The following is a 25,302-nucleotide window of genomic DNA, read 5'->3' as shown; positions in this document are numbered from 1 at the left end:
GTATGGAAATCCGAGTGTTTGTGTGCAAATGTATGAAATATAGTGATAAGTGTATATAGATCGTAATTAAGTACAATTTTGTGAAGTAGAAACCAAAATTGAACAATAAGGAAAGGAAAAGTAATGAGGAAATGTGAATTGAAAAAGTGAGTAAGTGAAAAAATTGAGAATGAATGAACCTAAAGGAATGCATCAGGTCGGGTATGGGAATGACTCCTAACTTTTCGACTTCGATTTTCCCTTTGATTAGAAGGCAAAACTAGCGTGCTAAGGCTATTGAGTAGCCACACTCGCTCGTTTCCCTTATCGGAGGGGACTCTTCAGGCAAATGTCCCTATAACTAGCATGAAATGCAAAAATCCTAAAATGGAGGGAAAAGGGGTTCGAGGGGCATGCAAAATGATAAAACTAAGAAAAATGCATGAAATGAAGTGAAACATGCAAACATGTACTAGCGAGGGGAAATCCCTAAGGGTCTAGCGTTGGACTAGCCCATTCTATGAATTCCGACTAGCGTTGGACTAGTGGAAACGTACATTCATCCATCACATTCATTCAGGGATATGGAAAGCGAGTAGACATGTCAATCACATAGCACATAACACTTAGCATGCATATCTAAATGCCAAAACCTAAGAAAACGATTAAACATATAGCACATAGACATGCAAGACACATAAGGTGATTAAGGCCCTAACTATTACATTTGCTAGCTAGGCACAAGTCTTCAACAGCTCTTCATCGAATGCTCCTCCAAACCCTATCTATTACAAGCCAAGAGGTGTACACATACCCCATAAAGAATAACTTAAATAAAAAAACAAAAGTAAATGACATAAATAAAAGAAATTAAGGAAAGGCTAAGAAAGCAAAGTAGACATGTATTTTTCACGTAGCACGTTGGTTCACATAGGAGAGACACAAAAAGGGATAAAAGAAAATATACCGCCCTTGAAATGAAGCTCTAATGGAGTGAAATCAACTTATTTATCCTCCAAAATAAAAGAAATGGTCAAGGTACCAATTTATTTGGCAAATAATCACAAAGGATAAAAAATAAACATGAATTTGAATCAATTAAATCATGTCAACAAACCACATTTAAGAAGTCAAAAGAAGAAAGGACTTGATTGCAAAAATTAATAAAGTCTTGGGCCAAAATTAAAGAAAAATAAAGTTTAGGGGCCTATTTGCAATTAAATTAAGGACCGAATTGAAAGAGGTTAAAAAAATCCAGGGCCACAATACAGTTATGGAAAAATGCAGGGGCTGATTTGCAATACAATTCCTGGTTTCTTAATGGACCAAACCATTGGGCCATTTCCTTTATTTATTTGGGCTAAAGCTTCCCAGCCCAATGGAAATTCAGAACAAAAGGGAATGGGTCATTTTATTTGTTCGTCTGGGCCGAACCCTTCCTAACCCAACCGAAAACCCGAGCAAAAACAGATGGGCTAGTTTAACTATTTTGGCCCAAAATTAGCCAACCAAACAGATGGGTCATGGTTCTCTGGCCCAAACCAAAAACCCAAAAATAAATTGAATCTCTTACACAAACCCAGCCAAATATTAATACCCAAAAACCCAAATCATAAAACTAAACCCAACAAGATTAGCAAATCAAGTAAAATTATCAAGCCACAATTATGATATAAAATCAAGAATTAATCCACCCAAAAGACTACTTAAAAAAAAAATGAAAGGATAATTAAAGTCTAAAAGGGCAAAATTGGTTTAATTACCAAAGGTTTTAGGCCATATCAGAATAGGGGAAATTCGAGGGATTCAAATGCAATCGAAGCAGGGACCTAATTGAAGGACTTATGAAGGTTTTGGGCCTTAGTACAATCGGACAAAAGTTGGGGGGTTGAAATAAAATATCAGAAATTATTATGCATCCTGCCCGAAGCTCTCGTGCAGCTTTCTTCTTCATTTCTTTCTTCTGTAGCTCTCCCCCAGGAATCACACCAAACAGATTCGAAGCAAACAAAACCCTTTAACAAATTCAAACCCCCCATTTTGATCAACACAAAACCAGCCATGCGTATTAACCATTACAGCTCAAAAGAACATCGGCGGCCATATAGCCTTTCTTCGCAGCATAAGAACATCAAAGCAAAACACAAGTCAATCATCCCTCAAGCAGAATTTTTAGCCGGGCATTTCATCAAACAGATAAAGGGCATTAAAATTCATCGAATTTTGACTCATTTGGGGTTATAATTAGCCCAGAAATTCTTCAGAGAACAAGCATTTCAATCCAATTTTCATATACGGTATGCACATTCAAAAATTGAAGTCAATTAACAACAAATTGCACTAATTGGAGCCACGGCAATCCCACTTCAGAAGTTTAGGAAGAACTAAAATTCAAAGAGAAGACTTACGGGGCTCTTGCTTGAGCAGCGGCGATTTGAATGGCTTCTTACGGCGTCAATTCACGAGCGGCAAATCAAAAATTCTGGAGTTGCAATTCCTTTCCTCCTTATGTTTTAATTTTTGCTTGCCGTGAATCGAACATATGACTTGGTGTGGCTGTGCAGTTCTCCAGGAGCTAATCCAAAGTGCTTTACTGCCCAAATCTTTTCTTGTTCTGATTCTTGTTTTTTTCCTAGATTCCTAAGCTGTTCGAAGCCTTCTCCCAATTTCCAGTTTTTCGTGCCAGCCCTTGAAATAAAACTCTCTGCTTTCTCCGTCAGCCTCTTGCTCTGTTTTTGAGCCCCAATCTTTCTCTTGGCCGCTGTTTTTGTTCGGCCAAACTTTTTCTCTAACTCACTCGGTCTCCCCAGATGAAGTTCTCCCTGTTTTTGGTCTCCTCATCCACAGCCGCCGCACTTCAGCTTTACAGACTCCCTTTTCTTCCTTCCTTTTGTTCTCAGCCGAAGTCCCAAAACTCCCCCCCAGCTTTCCCCTGCGTTTTTCTCTTCTTTTGTTTTCTTTTTCCTGTTTTTTTTTCTCCGAGAGCTCTCTGTTCTTGTTTAAGGCCGAAGCTCCCTTTTTCCCTGCATCTCTTTCTTGCTTCGTTTTTTTTTCTTTCAGTTTCTGAAACCAGAGCTCTCCTTCCGCCGCCCTTTTCTTGCTGTTTCTTGCTCTCATTCTCTGTTTTTCTCTCAGAATTTCCCATCCAATTTCCAAGTTTTTCCCTTTGTTGTTGCTGCCCTTTTTCCGTTGTGTTTTTCCTTGCCGTTCTCTGAAGCCCAGTCCGCCGCCCCTAATCTGTCCTCTGTTTCTTTTTCCCTCAAAACCTAGCCGTCCTCCCCCCTTCCTTGCTCCCTCTGTTTTTTTTTCGTTTTTTCCTTAGCCGAGTCTTTTCTATTTTCTTGCTCTCCGTTCTGACCCTCAGCCGCCAAGCTTCCCCTCAAACGAAACCCTTTTCTGTTTTTTTATCTTTTAGCCCCTCACAAAATTCTACTTTGACCCCCAAAAATTCCCTAACTTCCCAAATGTCCCCTAACACCTCACCCCTTAGGTGCTTAGTTGTCTAAAACATAGAAAAGACACTTGTCCAAGTGCATGCAGTCACACTTGTCATTTTCACTTTTTCTTTCTTTTTCCTTTTCTCTTTTTCTTTTGTTTTTCCTGGAAATTAATGTGAAGCCAAAAAATACACTAGAACAAAAATAGAATAAATAACAATAATAAAAATAAAATAATAATAATAATAATAATAATAATAAATAATAATAATAAGAAATGAAAAACCTAAAATTGAAACAAATAAAGCTAAGATGAAATTAATTTAAAAAATCAAAAATTTGGTGTCTACACGTTGGACTAGTGGAAACGGAACAATGAACCACAACTAGCGTTGGACTTAGTGTGGTGACGGAAAAGGGGGCCACAACTAGCATTGGACTAGTGTGGTGACGTCCATTCATCCATCACATTCATTCATGACTATAAAAAGCAAGTAGACATGCGAATCACTTATAAACACGTAGCACATAACACTTAGCATGCTTGACTAGATGCAAGGCCCTAACAACGCAAATTAACACTTAATACGTAGGCATGCAACCAAGCTAATGAACCTATTACATTCACTAACTAATACAAAAGGGGAAAGGGAAAATGGACCAAATTGCTCGCCGCAGCCCTATCTATTACAAGCCAAGAGGTGTACACATACCCCATAAAAGAATAACTTGAATAAAAAAGCAAAAGTAAATGACATAAATAAAAGAAATTAAAGAAAGGCTAGGAAAGCAAAGTAGACATGTATTTCACTTAGCACGTTGGATCACATAGGAGAGACACAAAAAGATAAAAGAAATTATACCTCCCTTGAGTTGATGCCTTAAATGGAGTGAAATCACTTATTTATCCTCCAAAATAAAAGAAATGGTCAAGGTACCAATTTATTTGGCAAATAATCACAAAGGATGAAAAAATAAACATGAATTTGAATCAATTAAATCATGTCAACAACCCACATTTAAGAAGTCAAAAGAAGAAAGGACTTGATTGCAAAAATTAATAAAGTCTTGGGGTCAAAATTAACGAAAAATAAAGTTCAGGGACCTATTTGCAATTAATTTAAGGACCCAATTGAAAGAAGTTGAAAATGTCCAGGGCCACAGTACATTTAAGGGGAAATTCAGGGACTGATTTGCAAAATCATTTTTCTGGTTTCTTAATGGACCAAACCATTGGGCCATTTTTCCTTATTTGCTTGGGCCAAAACCTTCCAGGCCCAACCAAAATTCAGAGCAAAAGGAATGGATCCATCTACCATTTATGACCTCAAACATAAAGCAACAAAACCGGTGGGCTTCTTCCCTCTAGTCCAAACGAAAAGCCTTAAAAACAACAGACCAGACCATGTTTATCCCTCCAGCCCAACCGAATAATGCAAAGGCTTTGGCTACCCAAACCATATCAAAATTTCAACCAAAACTAATTCAAACCCAGCTATTAGACCCAAACAAAATAATTCTTAACCCACTCTTTATCCTCTTACAAAACACACCAGAATATTAAACTGACCAAAAATTATTAAGATTCAATTATACTCAAAAACCCGTAAATAAACTACTCAAAAAGTCACATAAAACATGTAACAGAGGATTAGACTTAAAAAGGGTAAAATGGGTTAGATTCTTCCAGATTTTGGGCCACAATAAAATTGGACAGGAATTGAGGAGCTAAACTGCGGTTTGCAGAAATTTATGCTTCGCAGAATCTTTCTTTTGCGATGCCAACTTTCGAGGGAAGAGTTTTCTGCAATTTCTGATGCTTTAAAAACCCGGCAAAGTTACACGGCAAAACCGCACCACCATCATCCAACACAAAAGACAGCAGAGATAAAGAAATTTGATTCCAAAATTCATTGATTTCTTTTCTTCTCCCCAACTAACAGACATGCGGATTTTGGCTGTGACGCCCCGAAAGAATGAGTACGCGGACCCGAAATTTTCTAAGTTTCTAGGGTTTGTTTTATTGATCGCCTGCCTTTTCGACATTCTCTTTATTAGAAAATTCTCCAGATAATTTTTATGAGTAAATATAGTTTTTAAATGATTTTTCTAGTATCGGTTAGTTTTTGAGAAATTAAGAGCGTATATCGGACGTGGGACCCGCTAGTGCGGCAAATGTAATATATTTTTGATAACTTGTTGGAGTTTTGTGCTAAGTGATATTTTTCTACAAGGTGTTAAGAGATATTTATGGATTTGTATGAGAGAGACAAAAAAAGATAAGTTTTAAACCAAAAGGTGACATGTGTCACCTTCTTATTCAAAGTTGGACCTTGACTTTGACTTTGACTTGTCTTAACCTTTACTAAACCAAATTTTGACCCAATTTCTTTCCATTTTATTGTCTTGGCCGACTCTCTCTCTCTCCAAGAAAAGAAAAGAAAGCTCTCAACTTGTTTCTTCAATTTCTTGCTCAAATCTAGCAAATCAACCGTTTAAACTTCCAATTTATCCATAAAAACCCTTAGTTTAGTGGTTGTGAGGTTGGTTGTGAAGTGGTTTGGAAGAAAATGGTGCTAAGTTGCTTCCTTTCTTGAGGTTTCAAGGTGAGTGGCTTATGAATTCCTTCTTTGGTCTTGCTAATGTCAAATTAATGGTTTGTATTGGTTAAAGATGTGATTTTATGGAAGATTAGCACTTGAATGCATGAAATTTCCAGGTTAGGGTTTCACACAAGCCTGTTCTGTCAGAATTTATTTCAGCATGTTAGAGGCCGAATTGGTCTTAGCACAAAACATGAAAGTTGTTGATAATCATGTTTTCTAGTCTCCTGTAAATTTTCAGCCCAATCAGAGCTTGGTAGCCTGAGATAAGACGGAAATACCTAGACTGGTCCAGGTTCTGCGAACAGGGTTGCCTTTTTATCCAGTTTGACTGTGACTTTTCACCGTGATCCTTACTGAATTAGATTTTAGCCAAAACATGAGAGTTTTAGCTAAGGCTATAAAATAGTTGCCTGTAAATTTTCAGCTTGATCCGACCACTGTAGCATGTGAAATGACCGAAATACCCTTGACTGTTTTCGAAACCTGTTTCGCGCCCAGATTTCTGTTTTCGTGTAGTCTTCCATTTTCGACCATGAAAATGCACGATTTGGCCTTTGACTTCTTCTGATGAAATGTAGCTTGATGTCTTAGCTACCATATGCCTTTGGAATTTCTGGATTTGGACTTGTAGAGCCTGAGTTATGATGTTTCCGCTAGAATGCATTTTGGTGAATCTGTTTTACATTTTCGATAGAGTATCTTGCATTTTTGACCTGTTTGCACTCAAAACTGGGTTGAGTGACCTTCTGTAATGTTGTAGCCCTGTATTTTAGCTTCGAAACGGTGTATCTTACACCCCCATCCGATAATCGTAGTGCCAATGGTGCCAAAATCACTAAAGGACATCAAATCTGTTTTGGGTTTTAGGGCTTGGATTCGGACAAGATAATGGTTTATGACGGATGGGTTCTGAGTCGTGGAGGTGAGTGACCTCAAACTACTTCTAAAGTTATTTATGAACCGTTTCTTACATTATTTACTTTTGAACTGTTTCCAAAGTTACTTTTGAAATGTTTTCTTGCATATCATGCATGCTGGCATGTGAGTGTGCCTTGTTTGCTATATTTCTTGATTTCATGACTTGTATTTTGGTTGATAACGTGTTAAGCGCTTATAATGATTTCCAAAACGAGTTTTCGAGGCGAGTGTGTACTTTATCGCACTCGACCTCGATAAATGTGAAATTTTCGATTGAAATGTTACTTGCGCATGAATGTAAGCCTTTTGGGCTGAACTGGCCATTGCCCCTTGTTACCGGTCGTCTTGAGCCAGAAGCGGACTCGGTCAGGCGATTAGGAACTTGGGTGAACGTTTGGTATACTCGAGTATTACCTATGTAGGTTGGTGGAGCCTGGCCAAAAGCCAGGGACGGGGTGAATGAAATGAAATGAATGACCAAATGAGCGAGGAAATGTCAGGAGAATGAATGTATCCTTTCATGAATGTTACTATCGCTTTCCATTGTAAATGTTTCTTGAATTATTGATAATCCATATTTACTGTTTTGCAAATGTTGTAGTTGTTTCCGGATTTATCATTTGATTTATGACATCATTGCTATATGACATCATTGAAATGAACTATTGTGAAACCGATTTGATTAATGATTTTCTGGTTACTCGCTGAGTTTTAACTCACCCCAAAAACTATTTTATTCCCCTCCACAGGGCTCGTGGCGAAAGAAGGACTTGTTGTGCTTATTCACGTGAATGGATGGCCTAAACTTTGTACAATTTTGGATTTGGAATTATTTTATGTATATTTGGGATTAGTTTCCGCTGCATTTGTGACATGTAATTATTGGAGACGGATGTGTATTTGTGGACCATTTGATGTATACTTGAGATTTGTATTGTATTTATTTGAGGACTGTAGTGAACGACTGAGTCCCGGCGAGAGCTGGGCAGGCGGCCCGCCGAACCCTCGGGTACGCCCTTGGGAGAAGTGGGGTCGTCACATTGGCCAGCTCTGGATTGGCCAGATTCCCTCTCGAATACATACAGAAAATGCACAAGTTTGATTCTTTTGGTTTGAAATTTCGTTTGGACATTTCATCAAGCAGTAAATGGGCATCAAAACATCATCGATTCGTGGCTCAATTTATACTATAACTAGCCCCCTAAAATTTTTATCAGCGACCAAGACATTCAAACCAATCAACACATATAACATATACAATCAGAAAATCATGAACAGCTAACATGAAAATTTTCCACCATGTCTGCCGTGGACTGAAATGTAAAAGAAAAGGCTGACTTACAGGGGGCCTATCACAGCAACAGTTTACGGGCAGTGGTGGCGGTGGAGTCCGACGTTGTAGCAGCGGCAACAGCAACTCCTCAGATGAACCTTCCTTGCTCGATTTTCATCACAGCTTTGCGCCTCTGCTTTAGTTCCTCCGTTTCTTCTCCTTTTTCTGTCCAACCCGTTTCTTTTTCCTCTCCCTTGGCTCCCAGACGAAGTTCCCTTCTGCTCACGCCACCAGCCGTCACCTATTTCCAGCCCCCCTTTTTAATGCTCCCCGATTTTCAGATTTTTCTTCTGATCTTGCCGAAAACTCCCTCTCTCGGTTTTTCCCTCTGTTTTTCTTTTTTTTTTTAATTTATTTTTCCCGTAGCCTTTCCCGAAATTCCTCCTCCAAATTCCAGATTGCAGCCGGTCCCCCTCTGTTTCTTTCTTTCCAAAAATAATCCGCCGGCGATGGTGGATTCAGGAGAGGTGATGGCGCTGATGGTGGACGGCTTTGTGGAGATGGCAGTAGAAGCCCCTGATGTTTTCGATGGCTACGGTGGCGGCGACGGCTGTGGGCGTTGAGAGGTGGTGGTGGCGGACGGCAACAGATGCGGATGAAGACTGGTGGTGGCCTGGGCTGACGTCGTGAGGAGAGGAGGAGATCTGGGGTCGACGGTGGTGTCCGAAAGGAACAAGGGCAATCTCTTCTCCCTGTTGTTTTCCTCCCCAGCCGAAAACGAAGCCCTCTCCCTCTCTCTTTTTTTTCTCTAGCCTCCGATGATGCTCTGCCCCCCTTTTTTTTTTCTCTGCTGTTTTTCCTTTACCAAAACCTCCGCTGACATCCCCCCTCCTAAGCTAAACAAGTGTCCCTCTAAATGTTGTGTTGTCAAATTCCAGAAGGGACACTTGTCCCACATGCAAGTTTCCACTTGTCAATTTTCCCCTTTTCTTCTTTTTTTTTCTTTTTTTCTTTTCCCCTTTTTATTATTTTTTATATTTTTTATTTTTTTATTATTTTTTTTTCTCAAAATAACTTAATAAAAATAACTAAAGTGCCCAAAGATTGAATTTAAAGAAATAAACATATTTTTGTGAACAAATTTTCCTTTTTCTTTTTCTAAAAACTCTATGCTAATTTTAAACTTAAAAGCTAAAACTAAAAACTAAAACTAAAAGTAAATAAGAATAAAAAGCAAATGAAATAGGTCAACTAAAAGGGCGAAAATGAATAAAACTAAAATATCATAACAACTAATAGTGCAAAACACACAATAACGAACTAAAATGCAAGCAATCTAAAATGAAAATCATGAAATAGATGATACATACAAATTATTCAAAATTTGGTGTCTACAACTATTTACAATTAAATTGAACCACCAACTCCTTCTTATAATTTACTATCATTTATTATTCACTAATCATATTTACTATTAAACTTGTGACCACTACTGTAAATTAGTGCAAGTTATTTCTTTTAAATATTATTTTTTTACTATTTACTATTACTATTAATATTACTTACCAATTAATAGTACAAGTACTACTAATTACCAGTTACTACCTCAATTTACATTGTATTATTGCTATTTATTATTAGTATTTAATTTTAACCATTTACTTTTTGCTTTTAATTTTACTATTTACTATTTACTATTTACTATTTACCATTTAATATTTACTATTTACTATTTATCATTTATCATTTACTATTTATTATTTACTATTTTACATTTACCGTACATTTACGATTTATGATTTATGATTTACTATTTACTATTACATTTTTATTCACTATTTACAATTTAGTATTCACTAGTTTTAAAAAATTAATCACTACTGACTAAGGATTACTGACTATCAGATTGATCTAAAAATTACAATCTACAAAGGATCACTAACTATCAGGAAACAAACAGTAAATAATTATCTAACAAATAAACACATTAAATAATCTTCCAAAATACAAATTACACATTTAATCTAAAAAATAAACATTAAATATTCATCTACTAAGGACTACTGACTATCAGAATAAATAAACAAAAAGCGTCATAATATGCATAGCTTAATAATAAGGGTATATTTTACGTATTTTTAAGTGCATTTTATTAGTTAATTTGGTTTGATTATTTAGTTTTATAACTAAAATAACTAAGGTTTTGGTAAAAAAAAAACTACATTTTATGTTAAAGTGGCTAACATTGTATTTCTATGGTAAAAACTTTATATTTTGTAGATTTAATAATTCAATCATCAAATGAAGTGCATTAAGAAGATATTTGGATGATTGAAGATGGATTAAAGTGGTGAAAATAAAATATAAAGTTTAAAAGGAGAAATGCAATTTGAGGACAAAAGAATCAAGAAAAGTCAGCTTTGACAACTCTAACACATTTTCGTATTTTGACTATATCTGGAGCTACACAGATTGTATTAAAATGAGCTTTATACCATTTTGAAACTAAGAGATAGATCTAAATTTGGTATGAAGACATCAGAATCCAATTCAGCCATTTTCTCAGTCAAAAGGTCAAAATACCAAAATTCAACACTGCTGTCCAAAGTTTAAAATACAACTTTGATCAGTCTTCAGTATTTTGGTCATATCTCAGTATACAAAGCTCTGATTTGGATGATTTTTGAAGCATTGGAAAGCTAATTCAAAGGGCTAAAACTTTTGTATTTTGTACAAAAACTAGTTCGGCCTCCATCATAGAGAATATTATATTTGAAGTGAAGCCAAAAACACAAAATTGAAAACGCGAGTTAACAAAACGCGACTCCAAGCCGCATTTTGTAGCCGAAATTCTGCAATTTGCTCAGCCATTTCTCTTGTGTTTAGACTACTTTCCAACTATAAGTTGTAAGGGAATTCGGTGCACATGTTTTAGAAGACAAAAGGGCAAGAAAGGTGGCTTATTTTCAAGGCAAAAATATTTGTTATTGACTATCTTAACAATATCAGATTTGGGAATCAAGTGTGGAAAGTTTGACCAGTGGAAAATGAGCTTTGGAGTAGTTTATATGCAGAGACATTTGGGAGGTCTAAATTATCATACGGGAGAAGTTTGAAGAGTGTAGAAATGTGGTTCTTCCATTTCCTTAGTGTAGGATAGTTTAGCTAATTAGTTCATCCTTCTTGTGTGTTAGCTAGATTAGGATGAAGATGGAGATGAAAAAGGAGGAGTTGAAACTCAAGTGACAAGGGTTACATTCCTTTCCAACTCTTTATCTTTTGTACTTAATTCCAAGTTTAGTTAATATACAAGTTCTGGATTTTATATTTATTATATGTTTTTCAAGTTTATGCCTTGGGTTTGGTTGAACTTTCTATGATTGTTAGTATTTATTATTTGGCTATTTGATGCTATTATTTTGAGCAAGTTATTTAACACTTTAGCTCTTTAAAATCATGATTAATCTGGTACCATTGATTGTGATTATCTAAGGTGTTGTTTCTGCAATGAAAATTGAGATTTAACATTAGTTCAAGAAGTGCTAAACATAGGGAGTACACTCATGAGAGTAGAGGTGCACCTATGTGGTTTTAGTGATTAATTTCACGTAATTTCATTGAAAAAATGAACTTGTAGCTAATTTCATAACGATGAAAATAGGTATGAGTATAGTTGATTCACTACGAAAGTAGGTTTCACATATTTAAAGCATTAGACCATAACTAGCCTAGATAGTAGTACTCAATGATCCAAAAATGGCAATTGCATTAGTAGTTAGGGATACCATAACCTAAGGAGCTTTCATTTGTTATTTTACATAAGTTCAGTAGATTTCATTTCTTATAATACATTGATAGTCTAAATAATAGAGAAGCTTTAGTAGTGCCGGTAATTGCAATCTTCCTTGTGGGATCGACCCTTAATATCCTATACTCGCTCACGATTCGTATACTTGCGATAAATCGCGTGTGGGGTATTTAGGAGTTTATAAATGTAAAACTTGATTGTGGATGAGTTTAATTATATATGTATACCCCACGCACGTCATTTAAAATAATTGCAAATAGTATAAAACAATTACTAATAAAACTTTTAAATAAACTAACATTTATAACAACAGACATCACTCTTTTGCACTTTTTCAAAAACCTTTTTCCGATCCACCACTTTTTCCATCACTCGAATGACAATGCCACTTGATTCACTAGTCTTTTTAATTCAAGCAATCACTAAAATGACAATGCTACTCGATCCATCACCTTTTTTGATCTAGAGGATACTGATAGATAGTATTTCTATGGAACAATGGCTACTTTGAGAAGATAAAGAAGAAGATGAGAGGGGATCTGGATTTAGGGTTGTGCGAGAGAGAAATAGAAATGTTAGTCTATTTTGGGGTTCTGATTTGAGTGAACAAGGGCTAGTTTATTTTATAGAAAACTGTCGGCAATTGTAGGAAGTTGTTTTGATATACAATAATTGTATTGAATCTGCAATGCTACTTTGGCAGAAATTGTTTTTGACTGAAACTGGTACTGTTGATCTCTTGTATCAGTGGTCTAGAGTTGTTGCATAAAAAAAAATTTTCTATCACCGCAAATCAAATTTGCGCCAAATGAAAAAAACTTATGAACTGCGACCTTTGAATCAACGGTCCGAAAATTAATGTCGCAAATGACCTTTGCGGTTTAAAAAAAATGCTGCAGATCAAGTTTGCGGCGATGTGTGGACCATTGATCCATTGGATTAATGATCCACAAATTTCACATGTGCGGAATTAAAAAAAAACCACAAATCAAGTTTGCGGTGATGTGTGGACCGTGAGTGGATCAATAGTAGTGGATCAACGTCCACAAATTTTGCATGTGCAAAATAAAAAAAATAATTTTTTTAGTTGGTGCAACCAATATAGGGGCCGTTGATCCATTCCTCAAATTTTGCCATACACGGTGAACATACTTTAAAAATTCTTTTGCCGCAAATTTGGTGTGCGGCAATAGGATTTAAAATTTTTTTTGTTTATCTTCAAATCACAACTATTGACATATATTAATCAATGGTCCATCTACGTCTAAAATAAAAATTCTACCGAAAATCTTAACTTAAAAAATTCTTAACCAGTTGAAAATAAATGCAAAAATATGTCGGTTTTTTTTTGCACCGATATTCTCACCTACGGTGACCCTTATATTATCCACATATCCTATACAACACCACTTTTGTGATTTTTTTTATTTTAACATTATTCCGAGAAATCGACCCTAGAATTATGGAGCAAATGGGGTTCCACAACACTTGGATCCACCGGATTTTAAAGTGCATGTCTTCTGTGTCTTACTCTTCAAATATAAATGGAGAGAAGAGGCCTACTAGAGGAATTAGGACTACCCTATCAAATTTGTTAAAGCGAGCTATGCTAAATCATAGAATATCTGGTTTGAAAATTGCTCCTTCTAGTCCTACTATTGCCCATTTATTTTTTGCAATTGACACCCTCATTTTTTGTAAGGATACAACAGATTAAGCAAATGAAGTAATGAAGATACTTAGGAGTTATGGGAAAGCCTTAGGGTAAATTATAAATGCTGACAAGTCTTCTATATTCTTTAGCAGAAACACAGATGAAGAAAGTAGGAATGAGATATGGAGTATACTTGGTGGGATGAATCAAGTCAAACAAAGCAAGTACCTGGGTTTACCTATGGTTACCAGTAATCTAGAGAGACAAGTGTTTAACTACATCAAAGAAAATGTATCAAATAAATTAAGAGGGTGGAAAAAGAAATTTCTTATTAATGCTGGAAAGGAAGTATTGTTGAAATCAGTAGTTTTAGCAATGTCAACTTATGCTATGTCATGTTGCAAATTACCAAAGGCTCTATGCAAAGATATATGCAGAAAGATGGCAAATTTCTGGGTGGGAAAAGTGAGGAGAACAAAAGGATTCACTGGGTAGGGTGGATGAAATTGTCTGAGACAAAAGGCAAATGTGGGTTGGGGTTTAGAGATCTCCTAGATTTCAATACAACAACATTGGCTTACCACATTGGCTAACAGCATTGTGGAGACTAATAACCAAGCCAAACCTCATGATGAGTAAGGTATTAAGGGTGACATATTTCAGAGGGGAATAGATTTGGACAATGAAACAGAAGGCTAGGGATTCATGGACGTGAAGGAGCATCTTAAGTGCAAGGGAACTATTAAAGAGGAGTGCTAGGAAAAGAGTAGGAGATGGTCAAAATATTGATATATGAAGGGGCAGATGGCCTATCGATCAGGGGTTTAGGAGGGTAAAATCTAGAAAATCACTCAATTGTCTAGTGAGAAAAAGCTTCTGAGTTGATTCAAGATGGGAAGTGGAATGTTAATATGCTAAACTCTATGTTTGATAAAGAGGATTTTAGGAGGATCAAAAACATTCCTATCACCATGTTTGGAAGCAAAGATAGAATTGTGTGGCCATATATAGTGTCAGGGGTTCTAAAACTAGATACATACCTGCCAAGGAGATGTAAAATGAGAAGGTGCCAGTTAAGCAAAAAGAGGAGGGATGTAGTAGTGGTGAAGGCAATACAGGAGATTGGAAATTCATATGGATGCTGAATATCAAACATAAACTTAAACACTTCATCTAGAAATGTCTACATGGAATTGTTCCTGTAAATGTAGTTGTTAGAAATAGGATAGGTAAATGGGAGGACAGATATTTTTGTTGTGGAGAAGAAACAAAAACATTAGAACACATGTTTTTCTTTTGCAGGCATGCAAAACAAATATGGAATGCAGCTCCAATTCAATAGGATGGCTTATATGAATTCAGAAACAAATTCTGGCTCTAGTGGAATCATGGTTCGCCAAATTGTTTGAGTCAGAGTTGACTCGAATGATTTATAACCGGATCAGTCCACGTTGCTATAATATTGACACCCAAAATGGCAAATCACCAATAAAGTGCCGGAACTCGGACTGACTCGGTTGAGTTGACTTTGAAGCATACAAAATCAGGGAGACTTGACTGAGTCTCGGTGAGTCAACTCGGGAGTTGAAAAATCTCCAACTTTTTTCCACAAACTTGCAACAATCAAGTTAAAACAAAAAAAATGGAAAATCTAGACCTAATCCATATAAAATACAAGTAAACAAACTCAATCACCAGAAACTCACCAAAACTCAGAGAAAGAGATGAATGTTTTGGAGCAAATGGATGTTTCCACCAAAATCATTTTACTTCAATCATTTTGGATTTTTTATGAAAGTAAATTGAAAGATATGATCTTCGAAAGGTCAATTGAGATTTTAGGAGCTCTTTCATGGTTTGATTATGAAAGGAAGCGAAAGGAGAAGGGAAAGATGGAGTGGAGGGCTAGAGAACAGAAAATTTGTACTTTGAAGACTCTAGATAAGAGAACGAAAAGGACAACAGTGCTGATGTTTTTGCATTTAATAAAAATAAATAAAAGAGAATGTAAGAAATGAATGCCATAGTTTATTGCCCAATCAAGCCAAGAAGAAGCCCATGCATAGAAAACATCAAATTTAGGCCCAAGAGATTTGGAGGTTCCATTTTCTGCTATAATTCTTAGGTAATTCATTAGGCTGCAACGAATGCATATTTGTTGTCTTTGATGTTACTGAATAACTTTTTTTTTTCCAAGAACAATATAACTTTTTTTTATAGAATTAGTGATTGGTTTTATTGATCGTGATATTTTACAATTATAATTTTATTATTGTGCTTATTACACCATTTTCTATTTTAATAAATTTTTTAGAATTTTTGAAAAATATAAATAGTGAAAATATGCATATCACCCGATTTGTGACCGATATGCAGCGACTGATGTGAAACAACTGAGCTCACAACCGCGATCGAAACCACGATGGTGAACCATGGGTGGAATGGCATCATGGAGGCAAGGATTAGAACTGAGGGAATGGACCATATAGCCCTGACCACAAACATACTTTGGCAAATAATCCAGAAATCAAATGCAGTTCCAAAGAGAAAAGAAATGTCCAGGCAAAACCATTGACAAAGCAATACAAGAATGGTTGGAATATATCGAGGCAAACTCAAATGGTAAGGACACGGAGGAGGAAAGAAGAAGAGCTAATGAGGGAAAGAATCGATGGAGCCCGCAACCTCAATGATTCATTTGTTTGAATACTGATGCTTCATTGGATATAAAAAAGAAGAGAGCGGAATGGGGAGTAGTTGCTAGTAAGGAGAATGGGAGCTAGTTGAAGTTTGGGTTGGACATGTTAATTGATGCAATGAACCAGTTGTGGAAGAAGCAAATGCAATAAAAAAAATGCTCTCATGAAGGCATTGCAGAGGGGCTGGAGAAATATGGGAATGCAAGTTGATTGCAAAAGACTGATAGACAAGCTAGATGAAGAAAGTACAGGTGATTCTTTGACAGGTGCAATGTTGGAGGATATATTAAAGCTTAGTAAGAAATTCAACAACTACTTTTTTTATTAGAAGGGAAGGGAATGTTGTTAGTCATAACCTGGCAAAGTTTTCCATAACCTTAACAAATGAATTTGATTGGAAAGTATCTTTCCCAGTTTGGTTAAGTAGCCTAGCGAAAAATGATGTAGGAGCAGTTGCTCTAGATGTATAAACATTTTATGTTTCTAATGAAAGTCTGTTATCATTTGGGAAAAAAAAAGAATTAGGCACAAAACTAGTAATGACTTCTATCAAATCGATGCACACTGCTTTCAAGCTCATTTGTGGTAATCGTAACTTTTATGCATAATATATGTTGTAAATAAATGAGTATTTCAAAAAATTTTATCCCACATTGAAAAACTCAAGAGACTTCTCATCATTTTATAATGCTTAGTTTCATATCGGGCTTGTGTTAAATTGACAACTAATGTGGGGTTGCGCGCATAAGAGGAAAGTTGAGTTGGGCCTATTCAGTACAAACTAATGGATTTACACCCCCTGCATATGGGTTAAACACGGCCCAAGTTAGTTTTACTACTCTTATATTTTGCAAGAAGTTGTAGAATTTATTAAAGTTTGATTCATTCCACCAAGAAGATAAGATTTTATCTCTTGAAGATGATAAGATCTTATCTTTATGTTACAAATGTTCTTTTTGTTAACGTTCCTTTCTATTACAAAAAATCAGGCACAACTTTTTTATTACATAAAGTTTTATCCCTATCCTCTCCAACATATTATTTCTGACGCCTATAAATGCCAGCTGCTCCCACCTTGGAAAGTGCATTTAGAGCTCAAAATACAATTTTCTTGGCAGATCACTTTCTCTCTATTCTCTTTCCTCCTCTCTATTAGATTCATACAACATTTGCTAGTTTCTGTTCCTTGTTTATAAGAAAAAGGCTTGCTTAATCATGGAAAAACATTTTAACTTTCTGAAATAGTTTTTTAGGACATTGCTATTAAGCACGACTGAAGCTTCCTTAAATCACGTCTGCAATTTTGTTAGCATTGTTTGGACCTTTTTCCAACAATCTAAGAAACTATGGCATTGTCTAAGAAACTTTGCAACCATCATCAGTATCGATTGTAGTCGCGTTGTCATTCGCTAAGCCTTTTCTAGATATCTCCAAAATTGAAGTTTTCGCTAATGAAAACTTCAAAAGGTGGCAAGAACATGTGCACTCTCTGCTGGACGTTCATGGAGTAGCCCATGCACTAATTGATTCTCAACCAGTTGCAACCGCTGATATCAAGACATTAGAGGCATGGCAATATGCCAATAAGGTATGTCGATATACTATTTTACAAACGCTTTCTAATGAATTGTCTGATGTGTACTCTAAATGTAAGGAAGCCAAAATAATTTGGGAAGCTTTGATAACAAAGTTTATTATCGAAGATGCAACCAAGCAAAAATTTGTAATACGAAAATACTACTGGTGGCAGATGTCAGATGACAAGGAAATGAAAGCTCAAATCATGGAGTACCAAATGCTACTTGAAGACTTGAAAAATAAAGACATAAACTTGCCCAAGAAGTTTACTGTTGGCATGCTGATTGAAAAGATGCTCGAGTCATCGACTGACTACAAAAATAATTTGAAGCACAAGTAGAAGAATTGCACCATTGAGGAACTCGTGAAGCACATCATCATCGAAGATTTCAATAGGAAGAGTTGAGAGCTGCCAAAGCCAAGGAGATGACCCTCAAAGCTAATATGGTACAAATAACAACAAGAGGTATTCTAAAAAGTCCCAAAGTTACAAGCCAATAATCCCAACTTTAAGAAGAAGAAAGGCAATTGCTATGTTTGTGAAAAGCCAGAACACTATGCTGCTCAGTGTAGGTACAAAAAGAAAGGTGACAAAGCAAATGCCAATCCTCCTAAGGTTAATTTAGTCGAATCATCTCTCAAGCCAACATTGCAGCTAATGTGAAAGATTGGGTGATAGACTCCGAAATTACTCAGCGCATATGTGCAAATCAAGAAGTATTTTCTTCCTATACTCTAATAGGGGATGATGAAGAGGTAGTCTACCTTGGAGACTCATGAACTCCTAAAGTTTTGGGTAAGGGTAAAGTATTCTTGAAACTCACTTTGGAAAAAACTTTGGCCCTCAATGATGTGTTACATGTGCCGAATATTTGGGCAAATCTGATTTCGGTAGCATTGCTAGGAAAAGTTAATCTGACAAGATTGTATTGATCAAAAATAATATATTTGTGGGCAAAGAGTATTGTAACCAGTGACTCTTTGCACTTAACATTTTTCATGTGATCAATGAAAATACTTCTTTTTTTGCTTGTATTGTTGATTCAATTTTTTTATGCCATGCTAGATTAGGACATTTTGATGTTAGTTACATAAAAAAATGCAATCACTTGGGTTGCTTTCTAATGTTAATAATAATGACATGGAAAAATGTGAAATATGTACAAAAACTAAAATAAGAAAGAAAAGTTATATAACTGTTCAAAGAGAAACCGAATTATTAAATTTAATTCACACAGACTCAGGTTATTTGAAAGAAACAATTATTAGAGGTGGTAAAAGATATTATGTTACTTTTATAAATGATTATTCTAGATATACCAAACTATACTTACTTAAAAATAAAGATGATACTCATAATGTCTTCTTATCTTATAAGTGTGAAGTAAAAAATCAATTTAATAAGAAAATAAAAAGAATTAGATTTGATAGAGAGGTGAATATTGAGTTTTAGATAAATTTTGTGAACATGAAGGTATAATATATAAAAAAACACCTCCTTATTCATCGGAATCTAATGGAGTAGTTGAAAGGAAAAATAGGACACTGAAAGAAATGATGAATTCTATATTAGTTAGTTCTCATGCTCCTGATAATTTGTGAGGAGAAATTATATTATCTGCGTATCACCTATAAAATAAGATTCCACATAAAAAAATTGGTAAAACACCTTATGAGTTATGAAAAATATTATAAACCAAATTTAAAATATTTAAAAGTATAGGGGTGTCTTACTAAAGTGTTATTATTTGAACCTAAGAAAAGAAAGTTAGGTTCTAAAACTTCTGATTGTATGTTTGTTGGATATGCTGAACATAATACTGCATATAGGTTTCTTGTTCTAAAAAGTGGTGTACTTGATTGTAATACAATTATTGAGACAAAGAATGCTGAGTTCTTTGAACATATTTTTTTACTGTCTAATAAAATTTCTCATCCACCTGTTGAAATAAATAGAGAAATAACCTCTATTGAGAAATTGAGAAAGAGTAAAAGGCCGAGAAAAGAATTCTCTTATGGAAATGATTTTTAAACTTTTCTTGTTGATAATGATCCTTTAACTTATTCTGATGTTATTTCTTCTTTTGATTGCAAGTTTTGGAAAGAAGCAGTTAAATCTAAAATCGATTCTATTATGAAAAATAAAACCTAAACTTTGGTAGATTTACCTCTTGGTGCAAAATCTATTGGTTGCAAATGATTTTTTTTAAAAAAATATAATTTTGATGGATCTATAGAAAAATATAATGCTCATTTAGTAGCAAAGGGATTTATTCAAAAACAAAATATTGACTATTTTGACATATTTGCACTAGTAACAAGAGTTTCCTCCATTCGTATTTTATTTAATTTGCCTTCTATTTATAAACTTTTTGTTCATCAAATGGATGTTAATATAGTCTTTTTAAATGGTAATTTAGAAGAAAAAATTTATATAATTCAATGTGAAGGTTATGTTGTATCTAGACAAGAAAATAATGTTTGTAAATTAGTTAAATCTCTTTATAGTCTAAAACATGCTTCTAAACAGTAGTATGAGGAATTTGATCAAATTTTGGTAAGAGAAGGATTTTCAACTATAGAAGTGGATAAATGTGTATATGCAAAAGTTATAAATGATCAATATATGATAATTAGCTTATATGTGGATGACCTGCTTTTAATGAATTCATAGTCCTTTAGGATGTTGTATTTAATCAATGGGGCTACTTCTATAAGATTTTTTGGCCGAATCTTTAGAACTCTCATGAATAATCAGGTAGGCGCATGGCCTAAGGGATCAAAATTGCGTTGAACAGTAAATTGTGAAGACCCGAAAAATTTCTTATTTTATCGAATATTAATGGTTTAATTAAGTATTTATCCACCTGTTTTCCCCAAATAATTTATTACGACCATTTTAAATCCATTCGTATGGAATAATGTCTTCATTATGTTTTTAAAATGTCCTGTTAACAACTTCAATTTTCGGAAGGATTGGTTAGGCGAGAAATAGTGAACACGAGTGTTTCGAGGTGATATTATATTCGAAAGTATGATTATCCTGGGAAATTAAGAACGGACAATAGCAGATTAAGAAAAGTTAATCGAGAATTAAAGGTGAATAAGTTCTAAGTGAGCATATACTACTCACGCGTGGATAGTTTTCCAAAAGATGTATGGATACAACTATTGGAGATTTGAGGAGTTAATACTCGACTCATGTGAGGACTCGTAAAAACTATTATTTTATTTAAACCTAAATTTATGGCTTAATAAATTATTTAATTGGATGTTTGCCACGAGAAATATTTTCTAGACTTATTAGACCTAAATACATGATAATATAATTTCGTTATATTTTAAAAGTGACTCGTTTCAAAAATTAATTTCTTGGAGTGCGTTTAGTAAAAATAGTGAATAGTGCTTGGAGATTTTACCGCGTAGAAACACAATAAGTTTGGAATATTGGAAACTTGTACTGTGGTTCTAAAATAGGTAATATTATGAATAAACACTCAAGTGATAGTTAGTAGTGCAATCGTTATAAGAATTTCTCGGAGGTTTCGCGTTATAGCGTTAAAATTTGACGGTACGCGTTTTCACACGCGCGACTTCATTTGAGGGACTTTAGACCCTTATTTCGGGACAATTAAGAGTGAAGAATATTTACATGAATATATATGCATTAGAGGCTTAGTGCACTAGTGAACCAAACGCGCGAGAAAATCGAGCCTAAAACGTGCCAAACGAGCCTTAATGAGAGTTGACTTTGGGGATAATTTGCACCACACATTGTGTCTTCCTTAAGAAGCTAAATTTGGACCAAACACTCTCTCTCTTAGTCTCTCTCTTGGCCGAATTCTCTGCAGGAAAAACACAACACAAAGTTGCCATTTTCATCTTCAATTCTTGCACAAAACCTTCATAGATTCACACCAAATTTGAACTACACTTAGCTTGTTGCTTGGAGAGTTCATCTAGCTAGCAAAAGGAGGAGTTTTTCACGGTTTCTTGGAGCACTAGAGGACCGAAAATTTCTGGTTTAAGACACCAAGGAGGTATAACATCATCCTACACCTTAAACTTGGATTATGATGGTAGAAATGCATCTTTAAGCTATTGCATGTGTATGGGTGTCTTGACATTGGTGTAAAATTTGAAAAGTGGGCTCTATGAATTCCCACACTTGGGTTGTTGCTGATTTGATGATTGATGGTGGTTATATTGTTGGTTTAGTGGTTAAAATGATGGATTAGTGGTGGGTAATTGATAGAAACTTCATTGGGTGCAAGAAGCAAAAATTTCCGAAAATACCCCTGTTTTGTTCGGCCACTATAAGGCCAATTTTTGGTGAATTATTGGCATGAACCTGATGCTTATATGTTATATTAGATGTGTGAAAAGTTTCATTGAAAAATAATAAGGTTTGGTTGGGCAAATGAATTTTTTTTGGGAAACTAGCAAATCTGGAAACTGTTCCCGTATGGCTCAGACCAGCTGTGGTATTTCGACTATAACTCTGTCCTCGGATGTCGAAATCATGTGCCGTCAGTGGTGTTTGAAACTAGACATCCCAGGCTTTAATTTGAGATAAAATGCATGTTCTGATTCTTTGTGAGTGAGCCGGACCAAACGTTTTAAAATCACTGTCCTGTTTCTCGGAACTGCTGGAATGGTCTGTAGAGGCAGCAACTTGAGGCTCAATTTCGAGCTGGTTGCTTGCCAAATTTTGAAACGATTTCTTCTGTGAACTTTTAGTCCTATGAATGTATTTTCCAACGCCATAAACCACGCTCAATTCCAAGCTAAATTGACTGAGTTGTGACCAAAATAAGAGGACTGCCCTGTTTTGGAAAAACGTATTATTTGGACTGGTTTCGGACAAAAACCCGTGAGTAATCTTATTAATTGAAATTTTGATGCTAAACCATTACCAAAGGTATCATGGTTGTATCTTAGACCTTTATTTCACAAATGAACCATGGTTGGATAGCTTTCTTGGTTAAACGATTTGAATTTGGAAAATGAAAGTCAAAAGGCAGATTGCCTTATGAATTTTCCGGAACTTTGGGTGATTAGTTCACCACCTTCCCGAGGGTATTTTTCCCTGAAATTTGACAGAGAGATACCTTCCATATAGTATCGAAATACTGCCAATTTTGGTATCAATCCAAGTTCGTTTCGATACCTAATTAAATTTCTAGTGTTGGAGGTTCAAATCTGGAAATTCTTCTCCAGTCTTGAATTTGCCTAACTTTGAGCTACCGTATCTCGGTACTCGAAACTCCGATTCTTGATCCGCTTGTTTTGTTATAAACTTCACTTGCAACACTACTTGAGTGACAAATTTCAGAGGCTGGTTTGCAACGTACGAATCGTGCCGAATTTTCAAAGTTGGCCAAAATCCAACTTAATTCTGCCTTGTGAACCAATTCTGTACCTTCAAGCTCATTTTTGAGCACTTTCCACTTCGATTCATGGAAAAGTGTCTTCTAGGAACTTATAGTACTTTCTAAGAGGTTTCCAACGGTATAAAGTTTTCCAATTCTCGACTTGTACCGAGTGAGTTACGATTTTTCAAAGATTCATAACAAAACTGAATTTTTCAAATTTCAAGGCAAAGGAGTTTTCCAAAAACTCTTAATTCTCTTAGTAATATTCAAACGTTTTGCCTCGATTTTCATGATAAAAACTCAATTAATATTGTACTTAATAAAACGCAAGTTGAACCTCGATTTACGAGTAATTGAGGTTCATTTTTGTGAAATATTCCTTAGATTGTACTAATGTACAATCTTACTTGATAATTGAGATACTTGAGTAATTATCCACCATTAACTGCCAGGCACACAAGGAGACCTTCAAGAGGATCTCACCGTGGACACTTGAACTCCAGCGAATAATCTTTATTGATTAGCTCAGTGAGTGTCAAGTGTGTGAATCTTTGATACTTGCTTAATTGTGGTAATTATTAGAGATTTTAAAAATAAGGGCGGGTGTGTACTTTATCGCATCCGTCCTGACTTCAAATGAATGAATGAAATGTATTGAATGAATGAATGAAATGCAATGCTATGTAATGGTTACATATGTCGTTGGAGTGAACCTCCTCGACTTTCAAATGAATGGGGGACGCCCAAACTCATAGGCCGACCTTGAACTCGAGCCGGCAATGGGCTTGGTCGGGAACTTGGGCGAGCCATGAGATTATAAGCTCGACCTAATAAGAGGTCTTGCTTGGCATACTCGTCGAGTATCGCCCTAAAAATAGACTTGTGGGCCCTTGGGGTGTACGGTGGACGGAGGGAAGTAAGTGGTGATCTACGGAAATGGAAATACCAACCCGGTTGACAGGAGGGTCAATGCGGGAAAGTATACGAATGACATCGACAGAGCGAGTGGAACTTAGCTCCTGAGAGCTACTATATCCTTGAATTGTTTCTGATTTACTTTTCCGGCTCGAATGATTGACTAATGAAATGTCCTGGTTTTGTTTAATGAATTTGGGATTGCTATTTGAACAAAGTGCTTGCATGTGTGTTCTTGGCCTCACGAGCGTTTTGCTCACCCTGTAGATTTGTTTTCCTTAACAGGACTGGAAATGGAGTTAACGCGGAGAAATCTCCTTTTAGATATATTGTGTTTTAGGGTTTCAAGTGTATTTTGGCTCGACCCCTTTATGATTGTACTTTTGGAAGTTTAATGTATCATTCGGATATATGGGGTGTATATTTTGGAATTTAAGTTGTATTATGAACGCACGACGTGCGGGTGGCAAGCTGATAGGTACCTTGTGATGTGACCCTGAGAACTGTATGGATATTGTTAAGCATGAACGTTTCCGCACTATATGTATTTGCACTAATTTGATTGTGGTATCTAGTATCGCTTTAAGCTTGAACGTTTATTGCTTGAGTCCTGGCGAGAGCTAGGCAGGCGTTCCGCGGATACCCTTTGGTGCGCCTTAGGGAGAAGTGGGGGCGTCACATAAATTATGGGTTGCAATATGATTGATAAAATCTCTGTCATACATCAAGAGTTATTGATTCATAGAAATTCATATTTCGCCAATAATTCTATAAATCATGTTTTGTCAATCTAAGTTTGTTTCATAGTTAAAAAGGACACCAAATTAATTACATTACACCCAAAACAAATCAAGTAGATTATTTTCTATTTACTCTTTTATCCAAAATCTTTTGAAATAGGAAGGAGATTGTTGTAAATAAATGAATATTTCAAAAGATTTTGTCCCACATTGAAAAACTTAAGAGATTTCTCATCATTTTATAATGTTTAGTTTCATATCGGGCTTGTATTAAATTGATAACTAGTGTGGGTTTGTGCGGATGAGAGGGAAGTTGAGTT

The 25,302-nt window shown here is 35.5% G+C and overlaps 1 long non-coding RNA gene across 1 annotated transcript; it reads left to right on the top strand.

Moving 5' to 3' along the window:
- Positions 1-21,773: 21,773 nt before the first annotated feature.
- Positions 21,774-24,812, top strand: LOC113738814 (uncharacterized). Its single transcript, XR_003460219.2, has 2 exons — positions 21,774-21,992; positions 24,528-24,812. It is a non-coding gene; the product is annotated as an uncharacterized lncRNA (long non-coding RNA).
- Positions 24,813-25,302: the final 490 nt, after the last annotated feature.

This window comes from Coffea arabica, chromosome 4c (genome assembly GCF_036785885.1).
Source record: "Coffea arabica cultivar ET-39 chromosome 4c, Coffea Arabica ET-39 HiFi, whole genome shotgun sequence".
Classification (NCBI taxonomy): Eukaryota; Viridiplantae; Streptophyta; class Magnoliopsida; order Gentianales; family Rubiaceae; genus Coffea; species Coffea arabica.
The sequence above is the reverse complement of the archived record's forward strand: the minus strand, read 5'-3'. Positions and strand labels throughout refer to the sequence as shown.